Raw genomic sequence first — 20111 nt, forward strand, 5'->3', positions numbered from 1 at the left:
AGATATAACATTTATTAATGAGATATTTTCACATTAAACCTGGGAACACATTCAAATAACAAAGTAACATAAACTAGCCAGATTTATTCCAAGGAATATGGGAATAGTTTATCAGCATGAAGTATGTTAATATAATTTATATTTTAAAAATTATATTTGCTAAGGGAGAAAATCCACCCCCCAATCTCATTTATTGCTTAAGTGACAGATAATAACTGCTATTGATAATAATTCAATAACTGCTCCTGTGTTCTCCCCCCATTATGGAGAATGTTTGTCAGAAATACCCTGCCTGTGTTATACTTAGTTGTGAGACAGAGGGATCTGTGGGTAAAGTAAAATAAGGATGTCCCCACTCGGTATTATGTCTCAGCATTGCTGCGGAGCCACATTTTAGCTACTCCCAGAAGGAAGGAGACATAAATAAATTACATAAATATTGGAAAGGAAGAAACAAAATGTTTATTATATTTAATGAGACTATCATAATTCTCTGTAATCTGCAAATATAACAAAATGCCGGTCAACATCCCAACAGTGTGTATGTATATTCCGGAGTTTTTACCTGGAAGCAACAAAAGTGCTGAGGCAGAGAGGTTCCCCTAACAGGTGTCACCATCTCTCATCATGATGTGATGCCCACAAGAAGTGCCACAGAAGCACATGGGACGAGGTACATGTGTAAAGATGTCTCTTTAAATCTATGGAAAAAGGAAGGATTAGCCAGGGAACGTGTTGTGACAGGCTACTAATCATTTCAGGGGAAAATAGTGTTAAATTCATACCTCAGACTGAAATGAATTCCAGATGGGCTAAATATTTTAAAGTTAAAAAAAAAAAGGAGAAACCATAAAGGCAATAGAAGAAAATATAGAGTGAAAAGTTGTATGAAAATTTAGATTGCGAAAGTTCTTTCTAAGCACGTAACCAAAATCTGACATATTCTAAGGAAAAGATTAATACATGTTAATACATAAAAATTTTAAATGTGCTTTGAAATAAAACAACCACCTGCCAGATATAAAGTTAAGAGATAAGGAAAATTTGTAAGAGGGTGTGGGCAGGAAAGGACTTGTCAAATGCGTATAAAAGGATTAATATAGTTATTATATAAAAAGGTCTTATAAAACATTAAGAAAAAGGTAAACAACTGTTTTTAAAAGCAGAGAGAATACAAAAAGGCAATTCAGATAGAATATAATGAAATGCAAATGATCAATAAATGTGAAAAAGCCTTAGTGAGATATTTATAGCCCCAAATCAGCATAGATTTAAAAAGATCTTAAATGTTAACAAGGACCATAGCTGTTCGTGCTCATAAACTGCTGCTAGAAATAGTGTTACAACCTACCTGCAGGGCAAGGGCAGGAATTCAAAGCACACTCCTGCTGACGCTAGGGACTCCAGCTTCAGGAGCCTGTTCTAAAGAAATACTTCAGGGACCCATCATGATGCTTTTTTTAATTTGACTAAAAAAGAAAAGGACAAATTTTAAATGTCTATCGATACAGTATTAAGGAAATTGTGTAACCTCTGTTCTACAAAATATTATAAAGAAATTGACATATGATCTATATTTACTAACATAAAGACCTACCCATAATGGCTATTAAGTAAAAAATATGATTAAAGAATAGTATGGGGCTTTCCTGGTGGCGCAGTGGTTAAGAGTCCGCCTGCCGATGCAGAGGACACGAGTTCGTGCCCTGGTCCGGGGGGGATCCCACATGCCGCGGAGTGGCTGGGCCCGTGAGCCATGGCCGCTGAGCCTGCATGTCTGGAGCCTGTTCTCCGCAACGGGAGAGGCCACAACAGTGAGAGGCCCGCATACCGCAAAAAAAAAAAAAAGAATAGTATGTATAATAGAACGAAAATAGGATGTGTGTGGGTCTGTCTAGAAAAGCATGACCCCAAATATCTCCAGTGTTTAAGTGATCGGACACACTCCTATTGATTTTAGGAAACACTCGTGTAATATGAAATGAGAAGACAAATTGGTTATAGAATATCATCTCTAGCCCCCCACAGCCTCAAACTTCTCTCTATATATACAACGTGGATTTTAAAATTGCAAGAAAAATCACTAAAATATTAACTGAATTTTTTGCTGCGTGGTATGGTTTAGAAAAAGTGTTGTTTCCTCCTTTGAAATTTGTCTGTATTTCCTCAGTTTTCCAAGGTGGGCACGTGCCATAATCCAAGGAAAATGTTAGAACAAAGGGAGAAGGGAGAGAGCAGAGAGTCAGGGTGGGTCTTTCTTGGCACCAGTACAGGCGGCCATCCCCCACCGTCCAACTCCGGGTCGGGAGTCCGGAGCAAAGAGGGCAGGTGCACCGAGCCTGCACAGGCTGGCACAGATCTGATGGCCCAGGCCAGGAATGCATATGCCGGGAGGACTGACCCAAACTTTGGATCTTTTCCCAGAGAAGCGCTGGTACCTAGGAGAGAATTCCTGTTAACAATTCGACTCTGAAAGGCCCGGCTCCCGTAGAGATGTGAGCGCTCAGGGTAAAAGCTTTCAGCTGATGACTACCGAGGTGTCTTTAATCCATCCCCAAAGATGACTTTCTGTGCCACATTACACAACGGAGAATTAAAATTCCTTACTGAGATGTCGTGGACACAGGCTCTGCTCATATGGTGGGGCTTTGCTGAAGTCATTTCTCTCCATGGTCCACCCTTGGATGTCTACTCCCCAGCTCCGGGATGGGTGGCAGGCAGAGTTCTTCCTGAGTGAGAGGCTATCGGCAGGCCTGTCTGCCCCCGCAGCTGCTTGCCCACTTCCTTCCATGAACACATGCCTGCCTGACCTCACCTGCCTGAGTCTGTCTGGAGTTCCTGGAAGATTCCTGGTGTTGGGTAAAATAACGCCATTCAACCTTGCCAGAGGTAAAGAGAGTAAGTAATGTAGAGATACGTTTGGACGTGAAGGAACTCATCGAGAAGCAGAGTTCTTGAGTCCCCACGCTGTTCCCATGGCATGTGGTGCAACTTCTGTCTCAGCATTTTAACTGCAGGCTGTGGATCCTTGTGTAGATAGCGTGTCCCCAGACACACCGAGTTCCTGGGTGGCAAGGGCTTTCTGTGCAGCACAGCCCCCTGCACACAGCTTCATTCGTCTTTTGAGCCTAAACTTGTCCATTGAGTGAATGAATATATAAATACATAAACAAATAAAGAGAGGTGCTTTTAGATCTAGAGATTACAATGCAAATCTATTATTACTGTTCCTGTTGTTATTACTGGCTCACCTCAGCAGATATTTATCTGGTTACTTTTTGCTTGAACAGAAGATGCCTAATTACCAGAAACTAAATGATTCAGCACTGGGCCAGACTTATTGACAGACATGCCCTCGGACTTGAGCCTATGATCCGTTCCCCGGAATTATGTGTGGTCAATGGTTCTGATTCTCCAGAGCTGGTTTACTGACTTGTACTTCTTTGCTTGAGATGCAGCTAAACTGACTGCCCATTATTATTGGAGTTAAGATCCCTGTGGCCAGGGTCTTTTGGGTTATTTATGATGGTCATGATGACACTAGGAATGTGTATGTGTGTTTGCATTCTATCCTAGAGAAAGAGCAGCAAACGAGTGGCCAAGTCACTCAAGCCACCTGCTTCCAGCTTCCCTGGACCTAATTAATCTCCTGGTGTCAGCAATCTGTTGGCCCTGAGCCGTCTGCAGGGGAGGCTGGGGCCAGCTCAGTGAACCAGGCAGAGTGGGAAGCCAAGAGCCAGCACAGGAAGTCAAGACTTGAATAATGAAGAGGAGTCAAGTTGAGAGCCTGCAATGGTCCTAGACCTTTGGGCAGAGTGGCAAGTGGCAAGTGGGTGGTGATCCTTGAGAGAAGAACCAATCCCAAGATTTTTAGCAGCCCCAGTAAGGAAATATTAAGGTCTATGCCAGAGGAGGCCAAGACAGCATCAAAGTTTAAGACAGGATATCAGGGAATCTTTGCAGGAGGTGGGGAGCAGCATCTGTGGAGATGCTCAGTGCTTCCATCTGAGGGCGCTGCAGGTCCTTCTAGATCAAAGCACTCAGTATGTCTACAATGTAGTCTCTTAAATATCCTATTAATATAGGATATTAAGAGGAATCAGAACTTGCACCAGGACAAAAATACCCGTGTTTTCTGACACATGCTTGGCATTTTTCCAGCTCTCTCTATTTATTACTGTCACCAAGTAAATTGAAAAATTAAGAAATAGAGATATTTTAAATAACCAGATATTCTCTTCCCTGACCCCTACCATCTCCCCACTCTCATAAAGCCAAAACCTCTCATGCTGTGAGGCTTAGAGGGTCTCTGAGGAGGTGATAGAAGAAAATTAATGGGTTCTCCACCGGAGCGATCGTTTGCAAAGAGTAGTGAATTGCTACAAGGAATTGGCTGGCTTCCTTGGGGGAGCAGAGAAAATCACTAGTGGAAATCAGCCTCGGTTCCCTTCTCAGGAGCTCCTGGTCTGGCCGCTGTAGTACGCTGATGCTGGACTTGCAGTTCGAGCAGGAGAGTGTCAGCTACATCACATTAATTGGGACGAGTACATGCACAGCCGACAGAAGATGGGAGGGCTGAGATGACTTGAAGAGTGGGGAGAGGGAGAAGAAAAGTAGAAGAAAGTGCCCAGAAACGAATACCCTCATTTTACAAAAGAGAAAGTGTGTCAAAAGTAACTGGAACTAGAGGTAAAGGGGGAGTGTGTTAAAGTTACCATTTAACAATAGAGATGCTAGAAATAATAACAATAATACAAATAATAATACAATTCTCTAACATTTCAAAGAGAGAGGAGGGAAGGGGTTGGTTGTAAGGGGACCAAACCCCTCTACATCTCCAGCAGAACGGGAAGTGGATAATGCATGTTATTTAGAGTTATGGGGAGATACTTCAGAACAATTACCAACAGAAAGAGTGAACAGTCTCTGTAGGCTGGTTCTGGGCTATGGAGGCATCTGGTAAGAAACTGCCACTTTGTATTATAAGCCTTTTTTACTATTTGATTTATTACTATGAATGTATATTATTATAATTTTAAAAATGACACAGGACCAATTAACTGCATTTGACAGGCATGCTGAAAGGCAAGTTGTTGGCTATCTCCAGGAATTTTCTGACCTTGGGAGGGGGAGTCCCTCCAAGGTCAGCAAGGTCCTAAGACGTCAAAAGCACCAGAATAAAGAAAGTAAAAGACATGGTTAACATATCCTCTGAAATAGTTTCTTCTCTCAAAAAATATCCAGTGTCCTTTGCCCGCATCAGTAAAATAATATTACAAAAAAAGTACTGATTGCTAGATATTCTCACACTGGATGGTGGCTCATAAAAGCCATGAGCCTATTAACCATTGTTGATGGGCGATGATAAAATCTTTTGTTGATATTTTAGCTATTTACTCAGCCTTTCCCATCATCGTCTCATCTGCCTCTGAGCCAGAACAGCACCCAGGGCTCATCCAGGGGGCAGTGCACAGAATATAACCTTCTGGCTTGAATTTGGTCAGCTCAGAAAAAAAGAGTGTGCCAACCAAGTCCACGGGAGTGTGAGACATTACACTCCCATATCGTATTAACAATTGATACTTTGGTCATCTACCAACTTCTTGTGCTTCTGATTAACACGAGCTAAGTCTCACTCCCAACCCCGCCCCAAGCCCTGTACAAACGGGGGACCTCTAAGCAGTTGTCCCTGTTAAGCTTCAGTGTCCTATCTGATGTTTTACCTGTGCCCTCTCGTGTGAGTAATTAACTCAGTCCATCATGAGGCTCTAAGGTAATTCAGTAATGCCTAGAAATAAGAAATAGAGAGTAAAGACTTCAACATGGGAAAGGGAAGCAGAGCGACAGCCTTTGCTTTGGGCCTACCTAGCTGATTAAATCTTCATAACACAAACAAATAGAAGAGTCCTCTGCTAATTAAAAAAAAAAAAATCTGGAACTTACAAGCCCTCTTCATTTTTCCCAGTGAATCATTGGCAGAAATCTTCCAAATTGTTTACATAATAATTTGTTTAAAAGTATAGTGTTGTAGCTGGGTGCTGTGTTTACTCTTTTTTCCCCAAAAAATCAAGTGTTACAGTTGGGGTTGGCTGGTTATGATGGAAACCGTATGGACGATTTGGATTTTGATAAATGTCCCCCTCAGTCTGTAAGCGACTCGCTTTGGAGGCCTGCCTTGGCTCCCCTTTCATTGGCTGTCATTACTCCTCCTCTGGTCCACGGTCTAGTTTCCAGGGCTCTGCCATCGGGAAGTTTAAGGGCAGGACATACGCAATCATGCAGCGCTGTCAGGTACAAATGGGCACTGTGGTGCTACTCATTTGGGAGCTGCTGGCTGCCTAGAGAAAGTGAAAGCAGTCAGTTTGTCACAAGCAAAGTCTAATGAACTGTGGCCCTTTTGAATCATAAACAGTTTATCCACTGAAAACATCATGTGGTTCAAAAAATCAGAGAACTTTTTAGAGGAATAATCCATGTGGTTGTGTGTGTGTGTGTGTGTGTGTGTGTGTGTGTGTGAGAGAGAGAGAGAGAGAGAGAGGCACCCCGACCAAGTGAACTGATCCTGGTGTGCATGGAGGAATTTCAGCTCTTCACCTCCCCATTCAGCCTCCTGACCCCAGATAAAGCCACCCTGACTCTCTTCCTGGTGCAGACTCTTCCAAGCTTGGTGCCGAGGATTCTGGGTGATGCGGAGAAACCCCGCCTGCTTATTCAGTCCACAAATGAAAGCCTGAAGTCAGGCTGCCCGCTTTCATAAGCTGGACTCTCCCACAGGTTGGGGCATCAGCAGAAGTACCACCTTTGCTGCCCACTGGACACACGGTGAGGGAGGGTGGGCTAGGGGGCAGAGGGAAAAGGACACGTTTCATAAAGATGAAATGTGCCCCAGCAAGGGCCAGACGTCTCTGTAAAAACTTGGCTGCCTGATGTGACTGACACAGACCAGAGACTTGGCCCTGGGAGGCTCAATATGAGTCTCACTTCCCTTCATCCCCTTTTTCCCGGTGGGGAAGGCACTTGAGATGGTGGGGTTTGCTAAACCGGTGGGAAGCAGGATGCTGGTGTCTAATAGTGCAGTCCAGGTGTGACTCGACTGGGCTTACCCCCAGGGAAACCTGCAGAGGAACTTTCACGTTAAGGTGTGTAAAAGTGAAAAGCCACTAAGGAAACCAGAGAGGGTGGCACCGAAAAGATGGGTTTTTTGCCTCTAGGGCTGATTGGCTTCTCTTCACCTCTTAGCACGAGATGTACACAGAGTCAGAGGGTTCATTTCTGAGCAGCTGATTCCTAGAGGGCCAGGGGGAGAAACCCCCTTTCCCCCAGGAGTGTGTGGATATGGAGGGGACCCAACTGGGGGCAGGGGGAGAAGGAAGGCAGGCCTGAAGAGAACGGTGTATGGAAAAAACCCCAAACAAAGTGGAAACGTGAGAAATGCAAGGACTGTGGTTTAGTAAGAGTTCCTGACATGCTGCACAGAGGAAGCGGCAAGAGTGGGTGGTCTGGAGTTGAGTGGCCACTGTCCCCTCCAGAGGGGCCCCAAGCTCTCCCATGGCCCCTCCCGGCCCACTTCACCTATTGACCGCAGCCGCCTATGGCCTGCAGGCCTTTGCATTCGTGCCAGCGCTAGAAACCCGTGGCCCCCTAGCTCAGGTGAACAAGTTTCTTCACCCTGGGCCCTGCCTGCTTCATCAACTTCTCTCTGGACCCGGTGACCAGGCCCCTGCCAGCTGTTTTCACTTCGAATCCCATCACATCTCCTTACAACACCAGCCCATGGTCCAGGCAGCCTGCGCACCGGTCATCAGTAAGCACGCCCTCTGCTGGCAATGGGTTCTTCTGCCTGGGCCAGCAAGGTGGCAGCCTTCCTCTAGACTCAACCCTAAGGGGGATACAAACCCGTCTGATCGTCCACCCCAGGTGTGAATCGAATCTGCTCGTGCCAAACATGGGAAGTAACCGTTCAGCCTCTGACTGAACACTTGCAGTGACGGGGAGTTCATCAGCAGTCCATTCCACTGTTGTCAACTCCCACCATTGGAAATAGCTCCCTATGTGAAGCCAATATCTGCCCTTTAGCATTTGTTCCACGTCCCCTGACTCTGTCCTTTTAAGTCACCCTGAGCAAAAATAGTTCTGTTTCTCACAACAATCCTTCCGGAATTTGAACCCAACCATCACCTAACCCGAGTTCCTCCCCTCTTTCTAAACCTTCCTAAGGCCTTCAGCCGTCGGGCTGTGATGTGACGTCACCATTTGGATCCCTCGCTTCCAGACACAATTCATTTCTCCAACCCTCTCTCACACAGTGGTGCCCAGAAGCCCACCTGACCCTGTAGGCAGAGTCTGAGCAGTGCACGAGATGAGATGTCGCCTCCCAGGGCTGACGACTGGACTTGGGCACACAGTGGAGGTCACAGCAGTTGATGTGGCACAACCTTGGCACTTCTGACACACTTCGAGTTTATGTTCAACTTTTTATTTTTATACATGCTATTAATTAATCCCATCCATTAACGGAGCCAGAAAACCTTTCATTCCTATTGAATATTACACGCCAGGCAGTTGCTGTTACTGTTGTTCAATCTTGGTGTTTCTTCACAATTTTTGTATCATCATTTGGGATGTGATTTATTTTTTTGATATCCAGTATATCTGTAGTGCTTTCCAAAACAATTTAGTGAGTTTGGCAGGCAGCCTTTCTGTCCTAGTGCCTCTGATTACCACAATCCATCTTAATATTTATTTAAGGAGACTCTGCAGCTCCTAGAGAGCTCCCTTGGGTCCACATTCATCACTCCCCTTTGTGAGAGATTGTTCAATCAACTACCAAAGCTTTTATGAGGGGCCTATGAGGCTCTTGTTCTGTCATCTTTAGATCAAAAAGCTTCCACGTGTCACCTTGTCACACACCTCACAGAAATCCAGAGACACTGAGCCCATCACATATCTCTACATGCAGCTAGTAATTGCCTTCGTGCTCCCCTGCCCTGCTGTGGGGTTCTGACATAGCATCTTTTAAGTTGCCCTTAGTAGTTTCTAAGCCTGTAGCTCAGCTCACACGGTCGGACACTAAGATGAGGCTGCTTCACACAGAGCCATGCTCTGTTCGGGCGCAAACTTCTGCTCTACGTCCTAGACTCAGAAAGGAGGCTAAGACTCAAGCTTTGTCCCCGGGAGCATCCCCTGGGAGGGGGGCACTTTGTTTCTCTCTGTGCTTAGCAGTGCCTTGTCCTGGCTGAAATGTCTCAAGTCACGGGGCCTCCTCTGTGTCCCTGGGGAGGCTATTTTAGTCTAATAATAGAGGGCACACTTAACAAAGACTTCCTGATATTACTCATAAATTGTCCTGCACTGATTTCATACTATTATGTCTTCTTACACCTTTTGTTTTTAATACAAATAACATCCATCTCTTCAGGGTGTGCCCGAACATGTGTGCTGTGTGTATGGTACGTATGACAAGGACCTTATAGAAGATAGCTACTGTTTTAGATTTATTTTATAATATATAGTACACACTGTATACTAGACTATACTATATTTCATACTACCTACTAGACTATACTTATTATATACTATATTACATATTAATTGTATAATACATTAAACGTGAGAACTTTTATCTCTCCTTAAATAATCATAATATAAATGGAGTATAACCTTTAAAAATTGTGAATCACTGTATTGTACACCTGTAATTTATATAATATTGTACATCAACTATACTTCAATAAAAACATAAATAAATAAAATAAAAAATGTGGAATTGATGTCAGAGCCTCATATGTGCCTTTGGGAGGTGGAGGAATATGTGAGAACATGTGACTAGATGTCAGGGGTCCACTCTAACCTGCCACGGGGTGTTGTGGCATCACTTCCTCTCTCTGGGCCTCAGTCTTCTTGCTTATGTGATGGATGGCTGGGACTGGATGATGTCAAACCTCCCTTCCAAGTCTCCCACCACGTCCTGAGATGATCACTCACAATATAGACCCGTTGTCTGTGAGATCCGTACCTGGATGCTGTTACTACTAGTACTGATAACAGTGATCGACACTCATTGACTCTGCATCTGTGACTTTGCATTCAGCAATGTTTTAAATCCTTATAACAGACTTAGGAGATAGAGACGCTGTTCTCATTTATAGATGAGAGAGACTGAGGTGCAGCATGCTCAGGTCACTTGCTCAAAGTGACACACCATCATGTGGCAACTGGTGGGCGGGTCTGCCTGAGTCCATCGCGCTGCCTTGCCAGGCATGGTGGTTCTAACTCAGTGGATACAGAGAATCTAGAACTGTGCAGTCCAGTGTGGAAGTCCCTAGCCACAGGTGGCTACAGAGCACTGGAAGTGTGGCCAGCTGAAATGCAGATGTGCTGTGAGTGTGAAATGCACACTGGGTTTTGTGTAAATGTAAAATATATCAATAATTTTTTATATTGATCGTATGTTGAAATATTACTTTGGATATATTGAGTTAAAGCAAATATATTATGAACATTCATTTCACTGTTTCTTTTTTCACTCTTCTGGATGTGGCTGTAAGAAAACTGAAAATAACAGGTGTGGTTCCCACGTGTGGTTCACACATTTCTGCTGGACAGAGGGATGGAGAACTTGCATCGAGAATCGAAGCTCCATTTTCTTGTTTGGCTTTTCAAGACAGGAAGGGCAAACAGGAATAAATGCCCAAAGAAATATTTCCAAAAACAGAAAGGGGCATTAGCCATATAACTTAGTTTCTTCTGTCCTTGGGCAGGGTTATTTCTCAAGCTACATTTCATAAACTTCTAGGAAAAAAATATGCCATTTTATTAAGAACAAGAGGGAGAGAAAAAGGGGGAGGATGAAAATATTGAGTGAATGCTAACAAAATAAAAAGATTGAATATTTTTTTAAGCTCCCCGAGGCCTATCTTCACATTTACTTTATGAATGCACAGAGCTCTCAACGAGGGGACAGGAGCCCCTCCTCCACCCGGCACTGAGTCCCTGTTCCTGCAGCGGCTCCCAGTCCTGGGGGCACGTGGCGCACTGCCTGCCCTATCTCCTCCACCCGGCAACCAGCGGCATTTCCCTTACAGCTCCGCATGGCAATGATTCCCAGAGAACCCAGACGTCATTCAGCAACTTTATAGCAACCAGGGCCTGGCTGACGTTCCGACGTGGCTCCAGAGCTACCTGCATGTCCAACAGTTAAAGAGGAGTCAAAAGCCTCAGGCCCGGCACAGGGCTGAGGGCACAAGCATGGCATCCACAGCCCAGGGCAGAGTTTCTGCTGAAGCCTTGGTAAGATCCCTATGTCTGGGGTAAGCCGCGAAGGTTATAGAAATGGAAAGAAAAGCGTGATTCCTGGAGAGACTGTGCCTGGGACCACATCTGCACAAGGGCACCCTTTGAGCTACCATAGAAAACTAGACCCACTGTAAACCACTCCCCCCATGTGTGGAAACTGCATTGAAGATATGAAGGTAGTTCTGGGGTCAGGGGGGTTTCCTAATAAATACAGTAATAGTACTGAGGTATGTATGACTACGAGGAAAGAGAGATGATTGGAAGAAATAGCTCCTCCTACAGATAGAACAATTCCACCCTGGTGCCTGAGAAAACTCAGCTTCGTTAGGGAGAAATAAGAAAGAGAGGCACTGATAATGCTTCCTCACCTCCTGAGGGCCAGGAGCAGGACTAGGGTGAGGCATACACAGGTGCTCATGGTCAAGGTCATGCTGGGTGGAGGTCGGCTCCTGAGAGAGACCACCTTCTTTCAAAGTTGGGCCCTTGGTGGGTGGCCGGCTGGCTTCACCCTAGTGCTAGCCCTGATCAGGTTTGGTAAGACCCATTAACATTAGCCTATTTAATTCGTACAAAAGCCTGTTGTTCAAAACCCTTATCCCCATTTTATAGATGGAAGACACTGAGGCTCAGGTTCAAAGTCACACAGTGAATAAGCTCATGCACATTCCCTGAACTGCACAGCTCACTGGATTTCACCTCTCCAATTTGCTTAGAATGATTTCTGAAGTTTTCTACCTTCAAACAACTCTGGAGGGCAGGTGGATGAATCTGGTCAGAGTCGTGACTCTGCTACTTACAAGTCGTCTGACTTTAGGTCAGTTACTTTGTGTCTTGGTTTTAAATTGGGACAATGTGTTTTTAGGATGAAATGAGAAAATGCATATAAAATGCTCAGCAAAATGCCTGGCACATGGTGAAGTCAATAAACACTGACTAATGCGTGTGTGTGCGTACATGTACAACGACCAACAGCAAAGGATCACTCATTCAACAAACTGTTTTTATGCCCAGGTACCTCCAGCAAGTGACTGTCCTTGAGGAGCTCAAAATCTGGAGGAAGGACAGAAGAAAATAAAGCAGAGCAAATGAAGGACAGGACTGAGTCTTCCAGGCAGGTAGGGCACCCCAGGTAGCTGCATTACAGCCTGTGACCCTTTTTTGTTTTTGCGGTACGCGGGCCTCTCACTGTTGTGGCCTCTCCCGTTGCGGAGCACAGGCTCCGGACGCGCAGGCTTAGCGGCCATGGCTCACAGGCCCAGCTGTTCCACGGCATGTGGGATCTTACCGGACCGGGGCACGAACCCGTGTCCCCTGCATCGGCAGGCAGACTCTCAACCACTGCGCCACCAGGGAAGCCCAGCCTGTGACTTTTAAGAAGCTTGAGAGGGCTTTAGATGCCTGGCGTGGCAGAAGAGGGTAGGGGACAGGCAAGTTTGGACTGAGAAAGTCAAGACACCAGCTAAAAAAAAAAGTCATCACTGAGCTGTGAAATGAGCACCAAGGAAGACTTTCAATGGTAAGCTGTCAAGGTAACCTTTGGGTTCTGCAAAGTGTATTGGTCAGAGAAACTGTACCTTTGCCATGAGGCCTTCCCCAGCCCAGGCGTGTGGTGCGTCTGCTCTCTGACTTAGAAAGCCTCTTCCACTGGGGAATAAGTTTGTCCAATCCTGGCATCATAAAGAAATCAGGGAATGCTGAGAGTGCAGGGTATGTCCCAGAACTTCCTTTTACCCATTTCGGGACATAATCATTGTCTCCTGCTGTATCTGATTCATACAGGGTGGGTTCTTTGTACCTCTCCCCACCCATCCACTTCCTACATTTCCAAACATGTTGCTAAAAAAAATAAAGAGCTGCTCAGTTTGTGTTGGAATCCACCACAAACCCACTTCTGAGATACTGCCCTAGAGCTGCCGGCTTGCATGATGCTGGAGAGTGAGAGGGGAGTTGGTCCACGTAGCGTGAAAAGGGGCTCCCTAACAGCCACAAGCAGAGAGAGAAGCTGGGGGCCCTTGGGAGAGCACAGGTGTAGGAAGAAAGGACTGCAGAGGGAGCTGGAGCGCCTTTCGATAGGGTCTCCTTAATTCAGATCCCCTGGCTGTCTTAACGCCTTGGGTGGCCATGGTGAAGGGGGAAATTGGCTTCTTCCTCTGGGAGTGGCAAGGAGAAGAGGGATAAAGGGGGCATGATTCCCAGCAAGATCATTATTCTTACTTCCATTTCTTAGTTTGGGGTCCCGTGAGGCTCTGTTCCGTTCAAGATTACCCAGCTCACAGGCGACAGAAGTAGGGTTCCCATTCGATTTGTGCTGCCTCTGAAGTCCAAGCAACATCCAGCACTACTTGTAGCCTTTCAGCCATAAAACTAGCACCAATTTTCCCAGCTTTCTGCTCTTACTTTGAATCAATTCTCTATTTTCATTGCTTTAATGACATTAAGGAGAGGATACCTATGTAGCTCTCCCCTGCACCACCCACTTCCTTCTGTGATGAGACAAATAGGATTGGTTCTGAAAGTGCTCCTGAATGTTTCGTTCCTTCCTGCAGTAACTTGGTAGTTGCCCCTCCCACCAGTCCGGCCCCTCCCACCAGCCCCAGCTCCTCCCACCAGCCCCAGCTCCTCCCACCAGCCCTGGCTCCTCTAGGCATTCCCTCAGCTCTCTTTGCTTCTGGTGATTGCAGGGCTCTTCAGGACCTCTGACCTCTTCTTTAGATACTACTTTCTAGGATCATGGCCCTGAAAAGGAGGTGGAAACCTCTTTTCCTTTGCTGCTAATATCGTGTTTCCAGACCACCACCTCAAAAGGATGTAGGAGTTTAGCTGATCCTTAAAGGTTTGAGAGGGTAGGGGGAGGTGAAATGTCAGTAGCATGTAATAAAAAAAAATAAAACTAATGTATGCTAGCCCTGTGTTTCAAAGTAGTCAGCCACCCTGTGCCTCTGGGAATTTGTCACTGCACATCTCTCTTCTAAGTGGGCCATGTGGCTGTCCCTCCCTCCCCCCACCCCGCTTTTTTTCTCCCCTCCTCTAAGATGTGTCCTCTTCTCTGTGGCCTTCCCCACCCCCGCATTCCCTTTGATTTTCTAGACAATGTTTTTTAACTATATCTTCCATTGTCCCTTTCCAAATAACATCTTGGGAGCCTCCTCTTTCACGTTACAACGGTGTACCGTACCAAAGTATTTTGCTAAACAAAGACCATCTACTCTGTAGTGAAATTGCTCCACTAATTCAGGTTCAGAAGCCAAAAAAAATGAATTTGGGGTTTGTTTTGTTTTTACTGCACTGCACACTCACAGACACAAAGCAGTGCTTTATTTGGACTATATCTGGTAAGGTCCAGGATGAGAATACCATCCAATATGCATCCCATTGTACATCCTATTGGTGCCTTCGTCCCCAGTGCCGACACAAGGGACATTACTAGCCCAGTTCTGGTGCACCAAGAGTGTCCAGCAAGAGAAAGTAAGCCTCTCTGTTCTCTGAAGCTGCTGGCTATTACTGTGCCAAGACCCCCGGACATTTTACTTTTGGTCATTGTTTTAAGAAGTCTTCTGTCTCCATTTTTTAAATGAGCCAGCTGTGAGTGTTGTGATTGCAGTGACACGCCCCTGACAGCTTCCAGATTTCCTCTTGAAAATATTTTTCAATTATAATTTAAATTTATAATTTCAGCACCAAATCACTTAGTAGAAAATGCTACATTTGGGTCCCATCATGGGTAATCACCCCAAAGAAAGGGCTTTATTCCAGGAAATACCGAGGTCAAGAAAGCTTTTGGTGAACCCAAGGCTCGCGAAGTCAAGCAACCCCTTGGGGGGGGGGGGCTGAGCAGCGTTCAGTTCCCTAAGACAACCTGGCTGGGAGGGACGAGGCACTGCCTGCCCCCACTTCCCTTCCTCTGTACCCTGAGTCGGGTGCCCTGCGTTGTCCTGTGACAAAGAAGTGCTTCCACATCCCTTTCCTTCTGACACGTGGCCTCACTGCACACTGCAGAGGAAGCTGCGGTGAAGGGGTCGCAGGCCCTTAGGGGCTGCAGTGAATGTTTCGTTCCTTCCTGCAGGTGTGCAGGGAAGCAAATCTCCAGCCTTTCTTATTATTTTATCGTTGTCCTATGCTCCCTCTGCCCCAAAGAACATTGCCTGTTCTAGGCATCCTTCTTCCCTGATGTCCTATTTCAGTTCATGCAGACATTGGTCACATGCATTTTGCACCCAGAATGTGAAAATCATAAATTGAGAGCACAGATCCAACTTGTTCGGCCACGAGGCAGGGGGCAAACCAGACCTCTCTGTTTTCTACCTGACCAGTCTTCATCATCAGCGTCATCACCCTCTGGTGCGCACAGCACTATAAGGCTACCACACATTTTCACATCCATTCTTATCACTGGATAGTCACATACTTGGTTGGAAAGTAAAAGCAGAGGCAAGTTCCCTCATGGAAGGTTTCCATAAGTAAATCCTTACATTTATGATCAATAGATGGGTGTCAAGACCATTCAGTGGGGGAAAGCATAACCTCCTCAACAAAGGGTGCTGGGACCACTGGATACCCTCACGCAAAAGAATGAAGTTGGACCCCTACCCTCATACTCCATAGAAAAATTGACTCAAAATAGATCAAAGATACAAATGTAAGAGCTAAAACTATAAAATTCTTAGAAGGAAACATAGGGTAAATCTGAATAACTTTGGATTTGTCAATGAATTTTTGGATACGATACCAAAAGCACATGCAAGAAAATAAAAAAGTTGTTAAATCAGCCTTCAATGAAATGAAAAACTTGTACATCGAAGGACACTATTAAGAAAGTGAGAAGACAGCTAATGTGGGAGAAAGTAACTAAAATATCTATAAATCTTATATCAGATAAGGGTCTAGTATCCAGACATATAACCCAATTTAAAAAATGGGCAAAAGATTTAAATAGACATTTCTCCAAAGAAGATAAGCAAATTGCCAATGAGTACTTGAAAGGATGCTCAACATCTTTAGGGAAATGCAGATCAAAACCACTTTATACCCACTAGGACAACTGTAATAAAAAAAACAGATAATAACAAGAGTTGACAAGGATGTAGAGAAATTGGAACTTTTATACATTGTTGGTAGGAATGTAAAATGGTGCAGTCACTTTGGAAAACAGTTTAGCAATTTCTGAAAAAGTTAAAAAGAGAATTACCATTTGACCCAGTAATTCCACTCCTGAGTATATGCCCAAGAAAATTTAAAACATATGTGCACACAAAGACTTGTCCTTGAATGTTCATAGTGACATTATTCATAACAGCCAGAAAGTGGAAACAACCCAAGTGCCCATCAACTGATGAATGGATAAAAAAATGTGGTATATACAAAAATGGAATATTACTTGGCAATGAAAATGAAATACTGAAACATGCTACAATATGGATAACCTTGAAAACATGCTAAGTGAAAGAAGCCAGACATAGAAGACCACATATGTATGATTCCCTTTGCATGAAGTGTCCTGAATAGGCAAATCTGTGGAGCCAGAAAATAGATCACCCTTGCCCAGGGTGGAGGTGTTTGAGGGTGGGGCTGGGGAGTGACTGTTAATGGGGATAGATTTTCTTTTGAGGTGATGCAATGTCCTGGAATTAGATAGTGGTGATGGTTGCACAACCTTGTGAATATACTAAAAACCATTCAATTGTATACTTTAAAAGGGTGAACTTTAATTTTCCCTTTAATCATTTATTGTTCCTCTTAGGTCTAGTTCTAGTTCCTCCCTAAGTTTGGGAAAATATGAAGCAAAAGAATGAATGTCAATTGTGGACTGATCCAAAACCAGGTGCAACTGGGATCATCCCTCCTGTCAAAGCAGCCATTCCTTTTAGGGTGGAAGTTTGGGGGTACCTGGCTGGCTGTGTGTGGTGGATCTGCATGGCAGTGGGCACAATTTCAGCTGTGCACCCAGGTAATGGTTAGTCATCACCATCCTGGCTCCTACAAAATACCGGGCATTTACATCAGCCCAAGAACGTGAACTCTACATACCGCCCTGGTCTCCCCCTCCTCCTGAAGAACAGTCCCTTCAAATTTTCCCCCTGTAGTATCCTGGAAGGTAATGTCACATGGACCTCCGATGCTAGAGGTGGATGGGGAGGGTAGAGGGGAGGAACCACAGGAATGAGAAAGGGCATGGGTTTCTGGATCCAGCAGCTTTCCCACCAGCCCCCTGTGATGCTGGGTGAGCCAGTGAGTTCACCTGCCTGTAAAATTGGGATAATATTACTATTAGTAATACTTACCTTGGAAGAGTGTTGTGAAGATTAAAAAAAAAAAAGAAAGAAAAATATAGAAAGGGCCCAGAGCTGTGCCCTGAGAAATATCATCATTAATGTTGATGAGATAAGATTTAAAAACTGCTTTCCTCTCCAGATGCTCAAAATCCTTGTGAAAAGAATAGTTCATGGAAGGATTCTGAACAGCTGTTTGTTTTGAGGAAATGTATTGAAGGAAAACTAAGATGTTGTTCCCATTTTTATGAACAACTTTTTAAAATAATATGGGCAATCCCACCATACGAATCCCTTTCATACCCTCTGAAAATACCCAGTTTTTTTTTTTTTTTTTTTTTTTCTGGTACGCGAGCCTCTCACTGTTGTGGCCTCTCCCGTTGCGGAGCACAGGCTCCGGACGCGCAGGCTCAGCGGCCATGGCTCACGGGCCTAGCCGCTCCGCGGCATGTGGGATCCTCCCGGACCGGGGCACGAACCTGTGTCCCCTGCATCGGCAGGCGGACTCTCAACCACTGCGCCACCAGGGAAGCCCCCCAGATTTTATTATTAAATATTTATGAATATTTACCATATTTGCTGAAATGCTCATATCAGAGATCATATACGTGAGATGTAATCCTATGTGTTTATAAAGCAGTTCTTACATAATTTTAAAGAATTTGAGACAGTTTACAGTACAAGCCCCTTGTACAATTCCAACGAATGATACAGTGAGGCTGGATTTTGACATGGCATTAACATTTTTAAAAGTACATGGGGTTCTCTTATACAATTAATACATATAGTGCATTCATAATTAACATTTTAGTGAGCTGCAGAGTAAAAAACAATTTTCCTTCCAGTCACTAGATCTAGTTTTCTCTGTGCCTGTAAGTAGCTGTGTGACTTCTGGCAAGACAATCTTCAGAGCTTCGATTCCATCATTGTAAAACTAGGAATATGAAAGAGTTCTGTGATGCCAAATACTATAAGAATAAGAGTCACCACTTCATATTATTTCAAGGATTTCTAGTTGCTGTGTTCACTAGCTTCTTGTCTTGAGATGTATTTTTCATCTCTGTGACATACACATACACGTGTGTGTGTGTGTGTGTGTGTGTGTGTGTGTGTGTGTGTATGTATGTAATTTTATGAAATAATTTGATCTGGAGTTCAGTTCCAGGGTACCCCAGTGCAGAGATCTCTGGATTTGCTATATCAAAAACTCTTATTCTCCATTACTGGCTAGATGGCATTTGGCAAATGATTTAGCCTTCCTGAGCCCATAATGCAAATGCTCTATCTCCGCCCTTCTGCATATCTCCGCTCCATTCCAGACTTCCTGTTTCTCCAAGGACAGGGAACCAAAGACTGTTCATCTTGACCTTTGCCACAGTTGGACAAGGCCAGCACAACCCATACTGGTTTTTCGGTGAAACAGAAGTTTTCTTTCCTTTTTTTTTTTTCTGGCCAGTTATTTTTTTCACCAATTGATATGCTCATGTGGATTTTCTTCTTCAGCCGCTGATGTGGCGTATTACACTGATGACTTTTAAATGTTAAACCAGCCTTGCACACCTGAAATAAATCCCACTTAGTGGTGGTTTATAACTCATTTTATGCATTACTGGATTTGCTTTACTAACATTTATTTTTCAGTTATGAGCATTTTATTTTATTTTTTAAACATCTTTATTGGAGTATAATTGCTTTACAATGGTGTGTTGGTTTCTGCTGTATAACAAAGTGAATCAGCTATATGTATACATATACCCCATAGCCCCTCCCTCTTGCGCCTCCCTCCTACTTTGTTGAGGATTTTTGCATCAAAATTCATGAGATATTAGTTTGTAGTTTCCTAATTTTTTTGTACTGTCTTTGGTTTTTTAGGAGTTTTTAATTTATGAATTCAATTTATTCCACAAGTTGTAGGGTTATTCGGGTTGAATATTTTATCCTCATTAAGTTTTGCTAGCTTGTGGTTTTTGAGGACTGGACCCATTTCTTAACCTGGACCCATTTCTTCTAAGTTATTGAATTTATGAGAGTAAAATTGCTCAAAGTACTTCCCTCTTATCCTTTTAATGGCTTCAGAATCTGTAGTGACATGCTCTGTTTCATAACTGATGTTGATGAGATGTGTTTTCTCTCTTTTTTCTTGTTAGCCTTGCAAGAGTTCTATCAATTTTATTATTTTTTTGAAGAACGAGTTGTTTGTTTATTGATTTTCTTTAATTTATTTTCCTATTTTGAACTTTGTAAATTTCTGCTCTTCTTTATTTTCTTTCTTCTGCTTGTTTTTGGGCTTATTTTGCTCTTTTTTTTTTTTTTTCCAGTTACTTGAAGTAGAAGCTTAAGTTATTGATTTGAGAACTTTTCTCTTTTCTAAACTAAGAATTTAGGACAAGTTTCTCTCTAAGCACTGCATTAACTGCAGCCCACATAGTTTAATGTGTTATATTTTCATTTTGATTCAGCTCTATATACTTTTTACTTCTTTTGAGATTTCTCTTTGCCCCATGGGTTATTTACAACTGTGTTAACTTCTTTTGTTAAAAAATAATTAAT

The 20111-nt window shown here is 43.9% G+C and overlaps 1 long non-coding RNA gene across 1 annotated transcript; it reads right to left on the reverse strand.

The window, feature by feature from the left end:
- Window positions 1-444: 444 nt before the first annotated feature.
- LOC109549783 (uncharacterized) lies at window positions 445-3007 on the reverse strand. Its single transcript, XR_002176167.3, has 2 exons — window positions 2608-3007; window positions 445-1469 (listed from the first exon to the last, which is right to left on the reverse strand). It is a non-coding gene; the product is annotated as an uncharacterized lncRNA (long non-coding RNA).
- Between the last annotated feature and the right edge of the window lie 17104 nt (window positions 3008-20111).

This window comes from Tursiops truncatus, chromosome 16 (genome assembly GCF_011762595.2).
Source record: "Tursiops truncatus isolate mTurTru1 chromosome 16, mTurTru1.mat.Y, whole genome shotgun sequence".
Lineage (NCBI taxonomy): Eukaryota > Metazoa > Chordata > Mammalia > Artiodactyla > Delphinidae > Tursiops > Tursiops truncatus.